Here is an 18,495-nt window from a genome sequence, read left to right as displayed (position 1 = left end):
TATGACCCACAGGAAGCAGATACTATCTATTGCAAATCTTGGGTCTTTTCCTCATTAACAGGCTGTTCTACTTCCTGCTGCTCAGGTCAAGCACATGGCAGGATGTGGGATGCTGTATATGTTGTTGTCTCCAGAAGCTGCCTATTGCTCTCTGGGAGGAGATCTGCTGTGTCAACTCAAATCTCTCGGACAGATTCTTCTTCCTGTAGAGAGCCAACTTCCCTTCCTGTAGAGAGCAGCCTCAAGTCTCCTCCAGAGAGCCACTCTAACTCTGACCTAGAGCAGAGACTGACTTTTTCCTTCAGAGCTGCCCTCTTTATCCTCCCAGAGAATGGGCGTGGGATAATGCAAGGGCTTCTGGGAAGAACCACTTCAACCAATGAACTTGCTCCTCCTAAGCATGCATGCTCTTCCCCAGGAATTCACAAGTCAAACTCCCAGGAAAGGCCAGAACTAGAAAATTGTTAAGTAGGGACTTAGCACTTAGTAAAAACCTAATATCTCATTAGCACTTAGTAAGAGCCTAACAGGATGCCTCTTGGGAATGTTGTGCCTCTCCCTGCAGGGACTAAATAAATGCCTTCTCTTTGTACTTGAAGATGTCTCTGATTACTTAATTTGGGAAAGGAGGTCTTGTACCCATGGCACCTAGTTGTGACTAAATAAATATTAAAAAACATCATAAAGCCATATTTACAATCGATCCTCAAGTACATGTTTGTCATGAGCCATTAGAAACATAAATCTTTTAAACTGTAATCAGACAATGCCTTTTGACTGATTAGTTTAAAGAATGGAAGCTTGTCCCCTTTTTCTCCTATTTTTGACCTCATATATGTGTGATTTATTTCCTTATAATGGTTTCAAAAGCAGAATGCAGTCTGGAGGACTTGAGTTCACACTTAGTCTCTGACACTTCACACTTCCTAGCTTTGTGACCCTGTGCTAGTCACTTAACACCAATTGCCCCAGCAAAAAAAAATAAATGAATAAATAAATAAATCAGAATGCAGTTAGTGGTAGGGTAGATAGAGCTTTTGATCATGAAGACCTGAGTTTTAATCACACCTCATAAAGGGGCTAGTGTTAGGATTCTTACAAGGTACTTATGTACTGAATTCACACCTTTAAAGGAGTTCAAAGTTTAAAGGAGTTTACAACTTTAAAGGAGTTATCTCATTGGTTCACACATTAGACTTCACACCTTTAGAGAGCACATAAAGGGACAAGCTCACTGGGAGGAGATGGGAGAGTCAGAACTAGGATTGACTTCCAGGAGCTCCCACAAGCCCACTGTAACCCACAATCCCACTCTCAGAGGCGGAGTCTGATTCATTCCAACTTCCATGTTTATGCTGGCTGGAGACATTAGGAGGAGGAGAGGTGGGAGGCTGAAGGAAAAACCTTTGGATTCAGAGACATTCGGACAAGAGCTCTCGGGAGTAAAGAAGAGAGATAGGCCTCTACTAAAGCTAACCAGGCCCCAGGAAAAGATTCAAGACTTTGAAGGACACAATAAAGGATCTGGACTTTCATTCCTGGCTGCATTTTGGAATTATTGAACTGAACTGAACTGAAACTAAGGCTACCTCCAGAAGCTCTCCAAGAAATCCTGCTCCCAGAGAACGATTACAATCTAGAGAAAAAGAACACTACAGGCTAGTCCATTTACATGACCACTGTTTGTCTCAGTTTCTTATTCTGTAAAATGAGCATAACAATCGTTCCTAATCCTAGGTTTTCATGAAGAGAATAAAATAATATAATAAATTAATAAATAATAATTAATAATAAATAAAATAATAATATAAAATAAAATAAGAGAGCTTAGTGTATAACACATAGTAAATGCTGTAGAAATGCTACTCATTTGATTCCATTTTGACTAATCCCTCCCCAGTTGTTCTCTCCTTCACTAACCATTATTATCCTCACTAATAAATAATTAAGTGAGACACTACATTTATCCAATTTATCTGGCTCATCTGGTGGGTTTCTACATAGTTGTTAGTATAATGTCTGCCCTGCCAGTCTGTGGCCTCCAGGAGAGCAGGAGAAGACTCTAGTTTCTCTTTATGTTCCTGGTCCTTAGGCCAGGGCCTGGCATGTAGCAGGCACTTCAATCTCTGCTGACTTGAAGAAATTCTAGGAAATGTTTCACCTTGGAAAACCTAATACCTTTTGGTACTTTCAGCAGAATTCCCTTGATCCAATTCCAAACTTTTTATAGGGTCAGAAATGATCACTGGAAGGAATCTACAGAGCCTCAGAGCACAACCCACTTATTTTATAGATGGGAAACTGAGATTCAGTGACCCAGGAAGGCACTGTCAAAAAATATCTGAAAAGAATTCCAAGACTTTCTCCCCCAAACCTAGTAGTTATTTCTTAATAACTTCTAGAAGTCTCTTATGACAACTCACATACACCTGCTTCCACCTCACTCACCTGGAGGGCAGCTCCTCAGGCCTTCTTGGTCCAGCATCCATGGTACTTCCCTTTGGTTAAAATAAAAGATGACATCTTCTCTGGGAACTGGAAGTCCTGGGTATGGAAATCCGTTAGGGATGAAGATGGAGAAAAGTTTGTAATTTGATTCTCCATTTTCAGATTCACACTATCTTTTTCACACATATGAGTCTGTTAGTTTCACTAACACTTATAAAACAAATAACCCCAAATGAGATGTGTCACATTATCATGTTATACTAAGTTCTAAAAAAGAGCCAAACCCATGTGCTCCCTTTCTCTGGATATTGTTATGGGCCAGAACACTGAACTTGAAACAAGGAGCTAAGTCAGTTGAATTGATGAGACAGTGGTTCTCTATTTTAGCATGGTTCAGTATGGTTGATTTAATTTTACAACAAATAATGGTTTCCTAGTGATACAATGATTGGTTTGAATTCAGTATGGAGCACATAAGCAGGGACTGAGAGCCACAGAAGATATATATGGGAACTACATCACCATGCTTTCAGAGGGCAGAGAAGACAGGCAGGCTCAAGCTCTCCGAATCAAGGACACACATTCATTCAATCTTCAGTCAGGCCACATGTGGCAGGCTCACCTCCAGCATTTCCCCACTGAGACCAAGGCTAGTCTGAAAGGCTCTCCAGAAAGCTGCCCAGCCCCAGGAAGGAGATAATAAAGAATCTGGGTTATAAGAACGCTAACCAGGCCCCAGGAAAGGAGACAAGACTTTGAAAGAGACAATAAAGGATTTGGACTTTAACACCTGGCTATACTTTGGTGATTGCTGAACTGAAAAAAAGGCTGCCCCAGGGACCCCAAGAAACTTTCTGCTGAAAGTTGTATTTAAACAATATTGTTGCTGCATTTTAAAGAAATGGCATGGCATAGATCCTGGAAAATAGTACTTGAAAAGAAATGCTTATTCCCTTCCATTTCTTTCCCACCACTTGTGCTGGAACTTGAGGGAAGATTAAGGAGAAACTTCTTATATTAAACACAACTAGGAGCTTTAGGCTCCAAATTGATGCCTGTTAAAAAAGATGAATATTCCAAATACTCCTATAGAGGAAAGGGTTGTAAGGAAGAGAAGCCTGAGCAATTTTCAGAGCTTTAGAAGGCAAAATTTGCATCCAAGTAGAGGTAAAATGAAATCACTTCTGAGATTTCTTCCATGTTTGAGATGCTTCCATTCTGATTTGATCTGTCACTCGAAGCTGCCTAGATCTGGTAAGAGAGAGCTTCAGGAGCAACAAAAGACACCCTCAGGGTCCGACCCAACAATGCACTTTTATTTTCTTAATTGATAACGTTTTTACTCCCCCCCAAAAAAAGTCCAAACAAAAACATTGTACACTGGGGATTAAAGTTATTCCCTTTGATTGTAGACTAGGAATGATCAGGGGAAGTGCCCTTACCCAGAGAGAGCAGGTTCCTGGCATTCTCCAGCATGACCTCCTTGTACAGCCCCTTCTGAGAATGGTCCAAGAGGCCCCACTCCTCCTGGGTGAAGTCCACAGCCACATCCTTGAATGTCACCACCTCCTAAACCATCAAAGTCATAAGATGTAGAGCTGAAAAATAATTCAGAATTGAAAAGTCCAACTTCCCTCAATTTACAGGAGGAAACTGAAACACCAAGGAGGGATTTGCCCAAAGGTCATCCCTTTTATAAGTGTCAGAGTCAGCTCTTCAATCCTTGGTCACTAAGAGCCTGACTGAATGTTGAGGAAAGCATTTTATAGGACCAGTTAGAAGAAAGCTGTGAAATGATGGAATTATTATTATGAAGAATGTATTATGATGAGAAGTGTCATAATGGAATGGCCTACTCAGGCCTCATGGCATGTTCCTTTAACAGAATCTTCCAAACTCTTTTCCTTGGTAACCATATTTCTCTCCCAAGTCTATTTCCTATTTCCCACTCCCTGTGGCTACTTCATCTCTGCATTTTAGCAATAACTTCTCCTAAATAAACCATCTTTTGCCAAAGGGAATGGCCACTGTGAATTTTTCACCACTGTGAGGTATGGCTTATACATAGACCTTAACAAGGTCAGTGAAACCAGTTCGTAGTTCAACATAAACTACGAACTGGTTTCACTGACCTTGTTAAGGTCTATGTATAAGCCATACCTCACAGTTTATTTCCTGAATTCTATTATTTCACTTCTGAACAACTGAGGAATTTATTGACTTTTTATACTTCTGAGATTTCCAAGGAGAAGATCACATGGATACTCAGGGAGGAAGGTGGAAAGCTGGAAAAGGTGGAGCAAGGAAAGAGGCCGGACTTTAAAGGTGGATTCCACTGATGAATATTCTTAAAGGAGATAAAAGACCCCACCCTGAGGCATGGAAATTTAGGAATTATTACTCCCTGGAGGGAGCAGGCCCTTGGAGAAGTAGGACAGCTTGGACACAGGATTGAGATTTCTAGGAAAATGTAGAAGAAAAATGAAAGGACAAGAAAGGATGAATATCTGGAGGGGATGGTCCCTGCTAAGAAGCAATGTTCTCTCTGACACTTGCCATGACACACAGGATTCTGAAAGGAAGTCATCTGTGGGCTTGCCTGCAGCCACTGGCAGAAAGCAACTACAGCACAGAGCTCAGAATGTTTCAGGGATCACCAACAAAAAATACAAACCTAAATGGAAATTTATCAGTATCATAAACTTTGTTTCCTCCCTTCAATTTTAAACAATATCACATGAAAACACCAGACAATTATCCAAGAAACCATTCTTTATGTCCAAGTGGGAATGTTACTAGGAATGGAAGGATAGTTGGACATTGGGAAAACAATGAACATAATCTCATTCTAAACCAAAATATCCAAAACCATACAGTCAATACAATAAAGAATATGTCTTGCATAAAGTACAATAATGTTTTGTGGTAAAAATTAAATTAGAAGTATAGAGACCTAGTGGGACCAGAATTCTAGGGAAAGTAAGAGCTAGAGTGAGACATGTTATGAATGGAGTAAGAATACTGATAAGAAACTAAATGGAAAAAAACAAGTTTACTTAAAGAAAGATCAATGAGCTCATAAAACCTTGCCCACACAGCAAACTCTATACAAACAAGGAGTAAGTGGGGACATCTGATGCCTGAACCTCACTCATCTAGAACAAGGAAAGAAGGATAAACCCGACACAGAGCTGAACAAAGAAATACAATTTGCTCATAAGCTAAAGGGGAGATGGAAAAATGTGGAGTGGAAGTTAAGGGAGGACAGATCAAGGGAGGGATTAGACCTAAGCAAAACAAATCCAAAGGCTGCACAAAATTATGTATTGCTCTTTTAGGGGGTAAAGGCAATCTGAGTGATTACCCATGAATAAGTAATGCATGAATACTGCCATAAATGCTATAAAATACAATTCCCGAGGAACAATGTTGAAACATGCTGGTTTGTTGCACAATGAGAAATGTGTTTTACGTCATAGGCAAGTGGATTATTATAATTTTTTTTTCCATAGTGATTGTTTTTCCAGTGGATATGGAACAGGGGCCATGACACACGAATGTGGCTCTTTCAATGCTTCCTTTCTCCCTGTGTTTCTCATCATCTTTGCCAATTCCTGGCACTCTGCCTGGGGGAGCAACCACCAGGAAACCAGTTTGTATAGTACCAGGGCACACAGGCTTGGTGCCCAGGAACAAAACAGGTAAGGAGAATGCCAGCAGCCTCTTTTAGAGAGGAAAGATTAGTCTCTGTGCCAGGGTGGGTCTTCAAGAGTGGGAGCACCAGTGCAGCAGGATGGCCCCAGAGCTCTTTGCACCAGAACTGTCAGGCTTGGACCTAAAGGCTTTCTCAACGCATTTTGCCTACACCAAGAAATGGTCAAAGGGATTCGGGGAGACCTGAACAGGCCTGTGGGACCGGAGGCAGGAGTACATGAGCAGCCCCAGGAGGACAAGTCCTGCTCTGATGACCCCACTGCCCAGGACATGAGCTGGGAAGTCTCCCAGACTCTGCTCCCAGGCGGCTGTGACAAGAGTTTGTGAAGGGTTTTCCAGGAGTTTCAAGGGCTACAAGGAGAGCTTGGCCATAGCAAATCAAGAGGAGGGGAGAGACTTTGGGAGGTAGGGGGGCAATGGTGGGCCCCGAGAGCAGATCTGATCTCGGTGGGATGGAGAATCACCATGGCCAGTCTATTGTAATGGGAAGGGCACCAATTTAGGGGCTGTATGGTGTGTGTCCAAGATACCAAGGGCCCAAGGAATCACTTGGAAACATAGAAGGGCAGGGCAGTGTTGTTCCTACTGTGTTCTTCCCAATGCCTGTATTTGTAAAGAAATGACCCTCACACAAGGCCCTGCCAGCTTCCCAGCCCATCCTCCATATTGATGGAAATGATTGTGACCTGCTGAGGCTGGGCAGGTCTGGGGATGGTCTGCACTTACCTGAGGAGGAGGTCCAAGGCTCCCAGGGCCCATTCCTTCTGACTCCAGGCTCCCTGTGCAGGCAAGAAAGCAACCAAAGTGACTCCATTTTGTCAAGTTTCTCTCTCTAGTCTCTGGTGCTCCTACTCTTGAAGGACCCCCAGCTCTTACTAAGAGAGGTCACACGTAACAATGGGAGAGTCTGTCCTTTACCTCTGCATGGAAAAGCCCAGCTTCCCCCCTCCATCTTCTTAGTCCCAGACTGAGCGCCTTGGTGTTCTTAGTCCCACACTGAGCGCCTTGGTGTTCTTAGTCTGGGCGACGGCTATTTGGGGCTCTCACATTAAAACTCTTCTAATTTCACTCCACTTTGGGTGTCTGCCTTTGACCCTGTCCCTGCTTGGGCCAGGCTCGGGTCCTCAGACGAAGAAGCTGGAGAGGGAGAAGCATCCCAGAGGAGGAGAGGACTTTCCCCTCTTTCCCTATGTGGGAGGCCAGGCTGCAGGGATTCAGGGAGTGAGGTCCTCCAGGAGGCACAAAGGCCCTGGCCCTGTCCTCAGGGGAGAGACTCTACCCTACAGAAGAATGCAGGGAGGGTCAGGATTGGAAAGGAAGGTGGGCTGAAGAAGAAGACAACTCCCCTCCCTCTTTTATTTCTTCTCTCCTCCTCCCCTCCTCTCCCCTAGCCTGGGGGACAAAATCCTGTCTGGGATTCAACTTTGAGGGCTCTGAGAAGAAAAGGCTAGCAAAGTAGGTTTTAGGAACATCTTTTAGGGGCTGGGAAGGAAGACAGACCAATATAGGTCTTGGCAGGAGGTCAGAGACCTTCAAGTGACAGAAGTGCAGCAGGGGAACAGCTGAGCCTGGAAAAACAGGAGGTCTACTTAGGAGCTGGGGAGGACTGCTGAGACCATCTTGGAGAGTTTATTCTTGGAGTCCCTCAAGGGAAAGGGGAGACAGGGAGCCCCATGCCTGGGAGCTGATGGGCAACAAACCCAAGAACTATAGGATCACATAAGGAAGAGCAGGAAAGAGCTTTAGTAACTGTGTTTAGATGAGGTCTGGGAGGTAGGAAGGCAGGACTCTTGAATGCTTAAAGGAGCCTGGGTCTGAAGGGAGGACACTTGAATTTAACACTTGATTTAATATAAAAGGCTGGAAAGCCAGGACGGGGAATGTGAAAAGTGAGGTGGAGACGGGGAGATGGGAGGCCTGGGTCCTGATCAGAAGGCTGAAATCCGGACTCCTGGATTTCTGTGGACAAAGTCTGAAATCTGGAAAAGTGTGACCCAAATCTGGGAAGGAAGTGGGAGTCTGGAAAAGGTTTTAGCTTGGGAGCTCATCCAGTAGCCAGGCTTGGTAGACTTGGAGGACACCATGAAGTCAGGAGGAGACCCAATGGCCAGGCGAGTCAGCTCAACCAGGAAATATGGCGGATGGGGGGAAGCCAGTCCTGAGACCTACCTGGGACCTCCAAGCACGGGTCTGTCTCCCAGAAGATAAAGAGGTCACAACCACAGGGGAAGGCACAGATTGAGATCAAAGATTTCCTGCTTCAGGATCAGGTTCACAGATCAGCTCACTCTGATCAGGTTTTCTTAGTTCCAAAAGCCCCACCCAGCCCACTCCCCCAATGGATGATCTCATTCCCATACACCCACCCCAGGGACAGGACTTTAGAACTCTTACATCCTCTCCTACCTAAGCCCTGCCATCCATCACTCAAAGATCCCCTTTTGTGTCCTAAACTCCTTCCAAACTCCACTCAAATTCCTTCTGGGCCGCCCCTACTGGCTGGTCATCTCTGAGAGCTTCTCCTCCCCACTTCTTCCCCCAGCTCCTTTCCTCTCAGACTCAGCCCCCATCCTTCAGAGCAGAAAGACTTCCCTGCTAAAACTGCCTCATCAGACTAAACCAAAGTAAGGGACTCTGTTCTTTGTGCAGGCAGCAGCAAGGGGCTCTTGGGAAGATGGGGATGCTCCATGTAATTTGTAACTGTTACTCCAGATTGGATTGCACTGTTTTTAAGCCTTTAGCAGGGGACCAGACCTTAAGGCACAATATCTTGAAACTTCATGAAAGCAATATGATGATAAACTGCAAGACTAAAACTTAAAGGATAAGAATTACTCTATTCTATTTTGAATGCAATCATTCTAGTTTACAAATTGAGGGATGGATGAAAAGATTTTTGTATATTAAGGTAATTCAGAAATGAATGCATAGAACAGAACTGATATTGTTTAGCAAATATGTTTCACTTTTTAAATCTGCAATGTTATGATATATCAACTTCGGTTTCTTCTGCTGTTGGAATGTTTGGGAAACCAATGCATAAGAAATATAAGAATTTTTTTTTTTCAATGGTGATACATTTGTATTCTTAGGTGGTGATACAATTGTATTCTTAAAAGTTTCCTTTTGTGATCTGGATACTATAAAACTAGGACTTAAACTGTAAGAATGTTATTAAAATGTTAAAACTTTTAAATGTTACATACTTTTATTTGAATGCACTTGGGTACTGTACTCCAGTAATATTTATTCCATTCCAAATTATGAAATTATGAACTGTGAGAAAATGTCATTCCAATGTTTAAACACTCTTCCACACCTAACTGGGTATATTTTGAGGAAAATTCCTCGGTAATACTGCCATGTTATTCCAGTCAAGTGGCATTACTAATGTATTATAATGAGGAAACACCACTAGTATATGTGTTTAAGAACATTAAAGCTTGAATAATCAATAATCCTTGCTATTGTCAATGTCTTTCCCTTAATTATTGGTTTGAGGCCATTTATCAAATAATTTAATTCAACATTTTAACGACTTCATCTTAGTTCACTCTTCTCTTGAAATGCCTCATTCTTTACTTATTTTCAAGTGCAAGTTGTAACCCTTAGATCCACTACAATGTCCTGAGCAGGTAATTTTATTCAGGTAACAAGCAAAACCACTGCCTCTAGAGATCCCAGAAGAACAAGGGTCTAGAATTTTCACTATTAAGTAATGGCGATGGCAGAAATGAAATTAGTCAATAATCATGAAAGCAAAAACTAGAAGAAATTCTACAAGAACTTTGAGGTTTTAAGTATAAGTGGAGAATTGGAGTCACTGATTCTCAGAGTTGGAAGGGAATTCAAAATTTGTCTATCCAAGGTAAAACCCCAAAGAGAGATATTCTACCTCTTGAAGTAGACAACTTCACATCTAGAAAGCTAAAATTTTTAGAAAGTTTTTTTCAAATTTATTATTGTTTTCAAATGATTTAGTGAGGCACTAAATTAATCCACTTTATCTGGTTTGTAGTGGTTTTTTACATAGTTGTTGGTGTAGTGTCTGCCAGTCTGTGGCCTCCAAAAGAGCTGGACATGATCTTTGAATATCTTTAGTCTCTCCACACTGCTCACTTTCCTAAGGTTTCTCTCCAGTGTGGATTCTCTGATGTTTAGTAAGACCTCCCCTTTCCCCAAAAGCATTTTTACATTGGTTACATTGATAAAGTTTCTCTCCAATGTGGATTCTCTGATGTCCAGTAAGATCTTTCTTATATATAAAGGCCTTTCCACATTGGGTCCATTCACAAGTTTTCTTTTCAATATGGATTTTCTGATGTTCAGTAAGACTTTTCTTATATCTGAAGACCTTTCCACATTGGTTAAATTCATAAGTTTTCTCTCTTGTGTGAATATTCTGATGTACAATAAGACTTCTCTTATACTGAAAACTGCTTACATTCATAACATTTCTCTCCAGTGTGCATTATCTGATGTAGAATAACATTGCCCATTTTTTGTAAAAGCCTTTGCACATTGTTTACATTCATAAGGTTTCTCTCAGTGTGTATTCTCTGATGTGCAGTAAGATTTGTCTTGTATTTAAAAGCCTTTCCACATTGGTTACATTCATCAGGTTTCTCTCCAGTGTGGATTCTCTGATGTGCAGTAAGAGTTCCACTTCTTGTACAAATATTTCCACACTCCTTACATAAGGTTTGTCTCCAGTGTTCATTACCTGATATGCAGTAAGATATGCCCTTTACCTAAAGGTCTTTCCCCACCAGTTACATTCTGTCCAGTATTTTCTGATGGGCAGTAAGGCTTTCCATTCGCCTAAAGACCATTCCCCTTGGTAACTGGCATATATTATTTCTCCAGTGTGAATTCTCTGATGTACAATAACATTGCCCTTTTTTGTAAAAGCCTTTCCACATTGCTTACATTCATGGATGTTCTCTCCAGAGTGGAATCAAGTATGAAGTATATACAGGAAGTAGAGAAGCATGATATCACATGCTAAGTATATATAGGAATTATACAACCATTACATCACCATGCTAATTGCTAAACAAATATGGGAACTAGAGAACCATGACCATGCTAAGTACTAAGTATATATGGGAACTAGAGAACCGTGACATCACCATGCTGAACACTAAGTATATATGGGAACTAGAGAACCATGAGTACTAAGTATATATGGGAACTAGAGAACCATGACTACTAAGTATATATGGGAACTAGAGAACCATGAGTACTAAGTATATATATATATATATATATATATATATATATATATACTAGTGTACTGTCATCTCATCAATTCCACTGGGTTAACACCTTGTAAATATCCTTGTTTCAAGGATAAGTCTCCAGAGATCTGACCCATTACGAATTGCCTTGGTGTTCTTACTCTGGGTGACGGCTATTTGGGGCTCTTACATTAAAACTGTTCTAATTTCACTCCACTTTGGGTGTCTGCCTTTGATCCAATCCCTGCTTGGGCCAGGCTCGGGTCCTCAGAAGATGAAGCTGGACAGGGAGAAGCATTCCAGAGGAGGAGAGGACTTTCTTTACCTATATGAGAGACAAGCTAAAGTGATTCCAAGAGTGAGGTCTTCCAGGAGTTACAAAGGTCCTGGGCCTGTCCTTAGGAGAAAGACTCTATCCTACAGAAGAATACAGGTAGGGTTAGGATTGGAAAAGAAGGTGAGCTGTAGAGGAAGACTACTCCCCTCCTTCTTTTACTTCTTTTTTCTCCCCATCCTCCTAAAGAGAGCCCAGAGGTACAAGGGTCTTTGAGATCCAAAAGGTGATGAGACCGTTCACTGTCTTAGTGACTTCTGAGTAAGAGTTCTCTCCCAGACAGCTCTCTCTGTGTCCCCTCTCCCCAAATACCACATATATCATCATTCAGACAACAGAATGCCTTGGTAGGAAAGAGGAGAACCAAGGAAGTGGGGGATGAGGAAGACTTTAGAATTAAGCCTTTAGGTGGTGACCAGGGAAAGCCTGAGCCTCGAGACAAAATCCTGCCTGTGTGGGATTCCACTCTGAGGGCTCTGAGAGAAGAAAAGGCTAGGAAAGTAGGTTTTGGGGAATGGGAGGGAAGAGAGACCAATATAGCTCAAAGTAGGAAAGAAATAAATGGGAGGCAAGAGGAAAGAGGAGGAAGGTCAGAGAATGCAATTGTCTCTCAGTCCCCTTGTAGTGCTATCAACCTCTCAGATGAAGGATTCTGTTCTGCTGGTCAGAATTAGATCCCAGAAGCCACTAGTTCCTATAACACCCAGAAGCCAGTAGCAGATTGCCCCAGCAACAGGTCTGGGACCCCAGTGTTTTGGGGTACCCCATTCTCAACCTCAACATTTGGTGGCCTGATCCAGAGAGAGTCTGCTCTCCCAGGCTTCATTCCCTCCTTATCAGCTGGAATGCCAAAGGTTGCGAATTTGAGGAGAAAATTATTTTTATAGCTGAGGGTTCTCTGAGGAACTAGCTGAGGCACATGTAAATGACCATTGTATATCTATGGAAACATGCACATAACCAAGGTGTCCAAAGGTGGAGATATGAGTAACATCAGCTTGCCAGAGATCATTAGGGAAATGAAAGGGCAAACAAGCAGGACATCTTTTCCTTATCTGTCTAGCTTGCTCTCTCTTAACGTGGAACAGGCCTTGAAGTGATTTTGCTGAGAGATGTAAATGCACATGTGCAAGCTGAGCTTCTTGGAGAGTACCTAGGAGAAGAGTGTTTGCAATGGCAATCAATTCAGACATTGGGCCAGGTAGATTTGTGTGAGAGAGAATATGAATGATCTAGAATGGAGAGGTCCGGGAGCATATTAACGCTTGAAGGTCAGAAAACAATTGCAATATGGAGGATAGCCTTTTCTGATCATCTAATGGCATTTACTGCACACAAACTGTCAGAGATAATACTGAGAGGAGCAGACACAAAGTTTAGTCCCTGAAGAATTGCAGAAAGTTCTTTAATTTGTGTAGATGTAAAAGGTGTGTTAAAGATGGACCCCCAGGAGCAAGTCATATAAAGGCTTTACTTGAGCATTAGTTAATGGCACTCTCAGACATAACCACTGGCTAATCCCCAAGAGCTTTTCAAAGTCATTAAGAGTAATCAGTCGGTCTGTTCTTATTTGTAACTTCTAAGGTGAAATGAATTCCAGGGACACTTTGAAACCTAAGCAGTTAACAGTAGTAGTTTCCTGTATTTTGTCAGGAGCAACATATATTTGTACTGCTTCTAAGGCTCCAACTGTGTGATGTAGCATGTCCTAAGCAGTTGAGGATGTTGGAGCAGCACCAAAAATATCATCCATATAATGGATTATTATAAAACCTGGATATTTTGTCCTAATAGGTTTAACAACTTCTGCAACATATGTCTGGCATAGTGTGGGACTATTTTCATGCCCTGTGGCAAAACTGTCCACTGATAAGAGTTGAGGTTGGGAGATTGTGTAAAACATGGTCTGCTTAGACGTGTGAACTTTATGTACTCAATCAAGCAAACCCTGAAGTTACTGGAAAAGAAATGAGGTACTATTTATACTGATTCTAAACATGGTTGGGGCAAGGTGCATGTGTTCAGAAAAATTAAGGAAGAAAGAGGTATGGTCAACATTAAAGGTAAGGAATTAGCCCACACTACATTGTTACTGCAAGTCTTAAGAAACCTCTTCCTGAAACAAACTGTGAAAACTTTTTTACATTCAAAAGTTCTGATAAAGGCCTCATTTCTAAAATAGAGAGTTGACTCAAATTTATAAGAAATTGAGCCATTCTCCAATTGATAAATGGTCAAGGATATGAACAATTTTTAATTGAAGAAACTATTTCCACTCATATGAGTGTTCCAAATCACTATTGATCAGAGAAATGCAAATTAAAACAATTCTAAGATACCACCTTACACCTGTTAGTTTGGCTAAGATGACAGGAAAAGATAAGGAAGGGGATGTAGGAAAACTGGGACACTGATACATTGTTGGTGGAACTATGAATGGATCCAACAATTCTGGAGAGCAGTTTGGAACTATGCTCAGAAAGTGATCAAACTGTGCATACCCTTTGATCCAGCCGTGTTTCTGCTGGGCTTATGTTCCAGGAAGATTTTAAAGGGGGAAACAGCAGCTGTATGTGCAAAAATGTTTGTAGCAGCCTTCTTTGTAGTGGTTAGAAACTGCAAATTGAATGGATGCCCATCAATTGGAAAATGGCTGAATAAATTGTGGTATATGAATGTTATGGAATATTATCGTTCTGTAAGAAATGACCAACAGGATGATTTCAGAAAGGCCTGGAGAGACTGACAGGAACTAATGCTAAGGGAAATGAGCAGAACCAGGCAATCATCATGCATGGCAACAAGACCCTATGATGATCAACTCTGATGGACGTGGCTCTCTTCAACAATGAGATGATTCAAACCAGTTCCAATAGTTCAGAGATGAAGAGAGCCATCTACAACCAGAGAGAGGCTTGTAGGAACTGAATGTGGACCACAACATAGCATTTTCACTCTCTGTTGTTTGCTTACATTTTGTTTTCTTTCTCAGATTTTTTTCCCTTCTTGATCCAATTTTTCTTGTGCAGCAATGTAATTGTATAAATATGTATACATATATTGGATTTAACATATATTTTAACATACTTAACATATATTGGATAGCCTGCCCTCTAATATAAGGAGAGGGAGGAGAAAATTTGGAACTAAATGTTTTGCAAGGGTCATTATTGAAAATGAAAAATTGAGGAAGAAAGAGGTATGGTCAACGGTCATGGTAAGAGGTTAGCCCACACTACATTGTTAGTGCAAGTCTTGAAAAATCCTCTTCCTGTCTGAGACCACTGCTATTGTACATGTGAATGGGCATCAACCTGGCCAGTCCTGTGACTCAAGAGGAGACTGTCTTGCATATGAGGATGCAAGAAATGGGAGTTTATACTTCTTGGCACCCTTCTTCCTCAGGTAAGATGGAAAGAATGAATCAGGAAATCAAGAGACAACTCCATAAATTAGTATTAAAATCGTGATCCAGAGAGAATAAGATACAACAAACCAGAGAGAAAAAGTAGGAGAGAATGCAAGTGCCAGATAGAAAATGAGAGCCAAGGTGAGAGAAAGAGAATTTTAAAAAAAGAAAGAGAAACAGAGGCAGAGAGTGACAGAATAAGAGATAGTGAAAAAGAGAGAAAAACAGTCAGTCTTAGAGAAAGAGAAAGATAGGCAGGCAGTAATGGCGAGAGAGACAGTCAGATAGAGCTCGCAGAGAGAAGCAGAGAAATAAGGTATCAGAGGGAGAGAAAGAGATTGTCAGGAAGATATAAAGAGAGACACAGTAAGAGAGAGAGTCAAAAAGAAACTACCGTGAGACAGAGAAAAAAGAGAAACAAGTCAGAGAGAGAGAGAGAGGTTGTCATAGGTATAAATAGAGAGGGGCAGAGAGACTGACCCAGCATAAGTCAGAGAGAAAAGGAGAGAGAGAGAGAGACAGAGACAGAGATAGAGACAGAGACAGAGAGAGAGAAAAGTTGAAAAGAGATATAGAGACAGAAAGACAGATAAACAGAAATACTTGGAGAGGGGAAGCCAGAGAGTGAGAGAAAGGGAGTGAGAAAGAGAAACAGAGTCAAAAAAAAAAAAAAAAAAAAAAGAAGAGAAGAAAGAGAAAGAAAGAAAGCTATTAAACCAGAGACAGAGAAAGACAGAAAGAAAAAGCCAGAGTGAGAGAGAGTGAGAAAGAGAGGAAGAAAAGTAACAATTAAAAGAAATTGAGTAAAAAAGGGACAGAGACAGAGTCAGAGATAGTAGAATAGACCTAAAAACACCTAAAAATAGAGAAATTAGAAAGAAAAAAAAAGGAGAAAGAAACAGAGTCAGAAGGAGAGAAATAGAGTCAGTCAGGGAGATTAAGCAAAAGAAAGCCAGAGAAAGAAGGAGAATGAAAAAGAAAAATCAGAGAAACAGCCATGAGCGAGAAAGAACAAGCCACAGGGAGCCAGATATTGAAAAAGAGAGTGAGAAAGACAAAAAGAAACAGAGAACAGCAGACAGAAATATAGGAGAGAAAGAAATTGTAATCCCCTTCTCCATGAGTGATTTATTCAGGTGTATATTTCAGCAGTTTCATTTAGCTGCTCTTACAGATTGCTACCACTGGAGGGAGACAGTCACTTTTGGACATTTAACACCATCCACAGACCTCTTTCTTAAACCAGCAGGGAGAAACCTGTGCTTTTAGTGTTTAATTTTTTTATTTGAGTTTTGACATCAGAGACTGTTCCACGCAACTTATTGTTAATGATGATTCTCTGACAAAAATTAAGAAAGACAAAAAGAAACTCAGGTCAGAGAAAGAGAGAAAAAAAAGAGAGAAATAGAAAAGAATCAGAAAGAAAGAGAAAAACAGACAAAACTGAGAGAGAGAAGTCAGTGAGAAAGACAGGCAAAAGAAAGTAAAAGAAAGAGTTGGAGAAACAGATATAAACATAAAGAGAAAGGAACAGAGTAAAAAGGAAAGGAAGAGATAGACAGTGAAACACAACGACAGAAAGACAGACAAAGAGAGCATGAGAAAGAATGAAATAGAGGGCCAGAGACAAACAGAACCAGAAGGAAGTAGAAGCCAGAAGTTGAGAGAGTGAAGAGAGTGGAGAGAGAAACACCTCTTTGTTAAAAGAGAGACAGAGGTAGGTAAGAGACTGCAAGCCATGGAGAAAGAGAAAGAGAGCAAGCAATTGAAACAGTGTGAAAGAGAAGAAAAATGTGGGAGAGACAGAAAAACAGAGGAGAAGCCAGAGAGTAAAAGAGAGAAAGAAAGAGAGAGAATGAATGAATAAAAGAGATAAAGTGGAAAAGAGATGCAGAGAAATAGATCCAGAGTCAGAGAGAATAAATCAGAGAGAGAGAAAATGAGCAAATAGAAGTGTCAACTGGAGAAAGAGCCAGAAAGTGACAGAGAAAGGATTTAAAGAGAAGAAATAGAAGGATTTAAAGAAATGGAGAGAAAGAAAGAAAAAAGAAACAGAGAATGTCAGAGACACACAGAGAGAAACAGAAATGCAGAAAGTGACAGAGTAAGAAAGAGAACGAAACAGATAGAATCAAAGAGAAAGAAAAAGACAAGAACAGTGAGCGAGAGAATCAGAGCGAGCAAGCAAAGAGAGGAGAGAAAGAAAGTGCCACAGGGAGAGAGTGAGAGAGAGAAAAAAAAGTCAGAAAGATGGAGAGAAAGAGACAGAAAGAGAGTGGTAGAAAGAGACACACAGAGAGAGGAGGAGGAACAAAGAGAGAGGGGGCAAAGAGAAAGAGAAAGAGTCAAAAAAAGAGGAGAAGAAAGGGAAACAGAGAGAGCCAGAGAGCCAGAGCCAGAGAAAGACAGAAACATAGATAGAAAGAAAAAACCAGAGTGAGTGAGTGAGAAAGAGAGGAAGAAAAGGAACAATTAAAAGAAATTGAGTAAAAAAGGGACAGAGACAGAGTCAGAGATGATAGAATAGACCTAAAGAGACCTAAAAAGAGAGAAAAAGAAAGACAGAGAATTTAATGAAGGAGAAAGGAACAGAATCAGAAAGAGAGAAATAGAAAGTCAATATGAGAGATTAAGCAAAAGCCAGAGAGGGAGAAAGAAAAAAAAAAAAAAATCAGAGAAACAGCCATGAGCAAGAGAGAATCACACCACAGAGAGCCAGATATTGGAAAAGAGAGTGAGAAAGACAAAAAGAAACAGAGAACAGCAGACAGAAATACAGGAGAGAAAGAAATTGTAATCCCCTTCTCCATGAGTGATTTATTCAGGTGTATATTTCAGCAATTTCATTTAGCTGCTCTTACAGATTGCTACCACTGGAGGGAGACAGTCACTTTTGGACATTTAGCACCATCCACAGACCTCTATCTTAAACCAGCAGGGAGAAACCTGTGCTTTTAGTGTTTAATTTTTTTATTTGAGTTTTGACATCAGAGATTGTCCCAGGCAACTCATTGTTAATGCGAATGATTCTCTGACAAAAAAGTAAGAAAAACAAAAAGAAACTCAGGTCAGAGAGAGAGAAAAAAAAAAGTGAAAGTGGAAAAGAATCAGAAAGAAAGAGAAAACAGACAAAACTGAGTGAGTGTGAGTGAGAAAGAGAAAAAAAGAAAGTAAAAGAAAGAGTTGGAAAAACAGATATAAACATAGAGAGGAACAGAATAAAAGAGTAAACACATACAGATAGAGACAAAGACTCGATGAGCTAGAGTGAGCAGGTCAAAAAGAGGAGAGTAAAAGAAAAGGAGAATAAAGCAGAAGAAGAGAAAGAAAGTCAGAAAGTGAAAAAAGAG

Source organism: Sminthopsis crassicaudata, chromosome 1 (assembly GCF_048593235.1).
Source record: "Sminthopsis crassicaudata isolate SCR6 chromosome 1, ASM4859323v1, whole genome shotgun sequence".
In the NCBI taxonomy this organism is placed as follows: domain Eukaryota; kingdom Metazoa; phylum Chordata; class Mammalia; order Dasyuromorphia; family Dasyuridae; genus Sminthopsis; species Sminthopsis crassicaudata.
The sequence above is the reverse complement of the archived record's forward strand: the minus strand, read 5'-3'. Positions refer to the sequence as shown.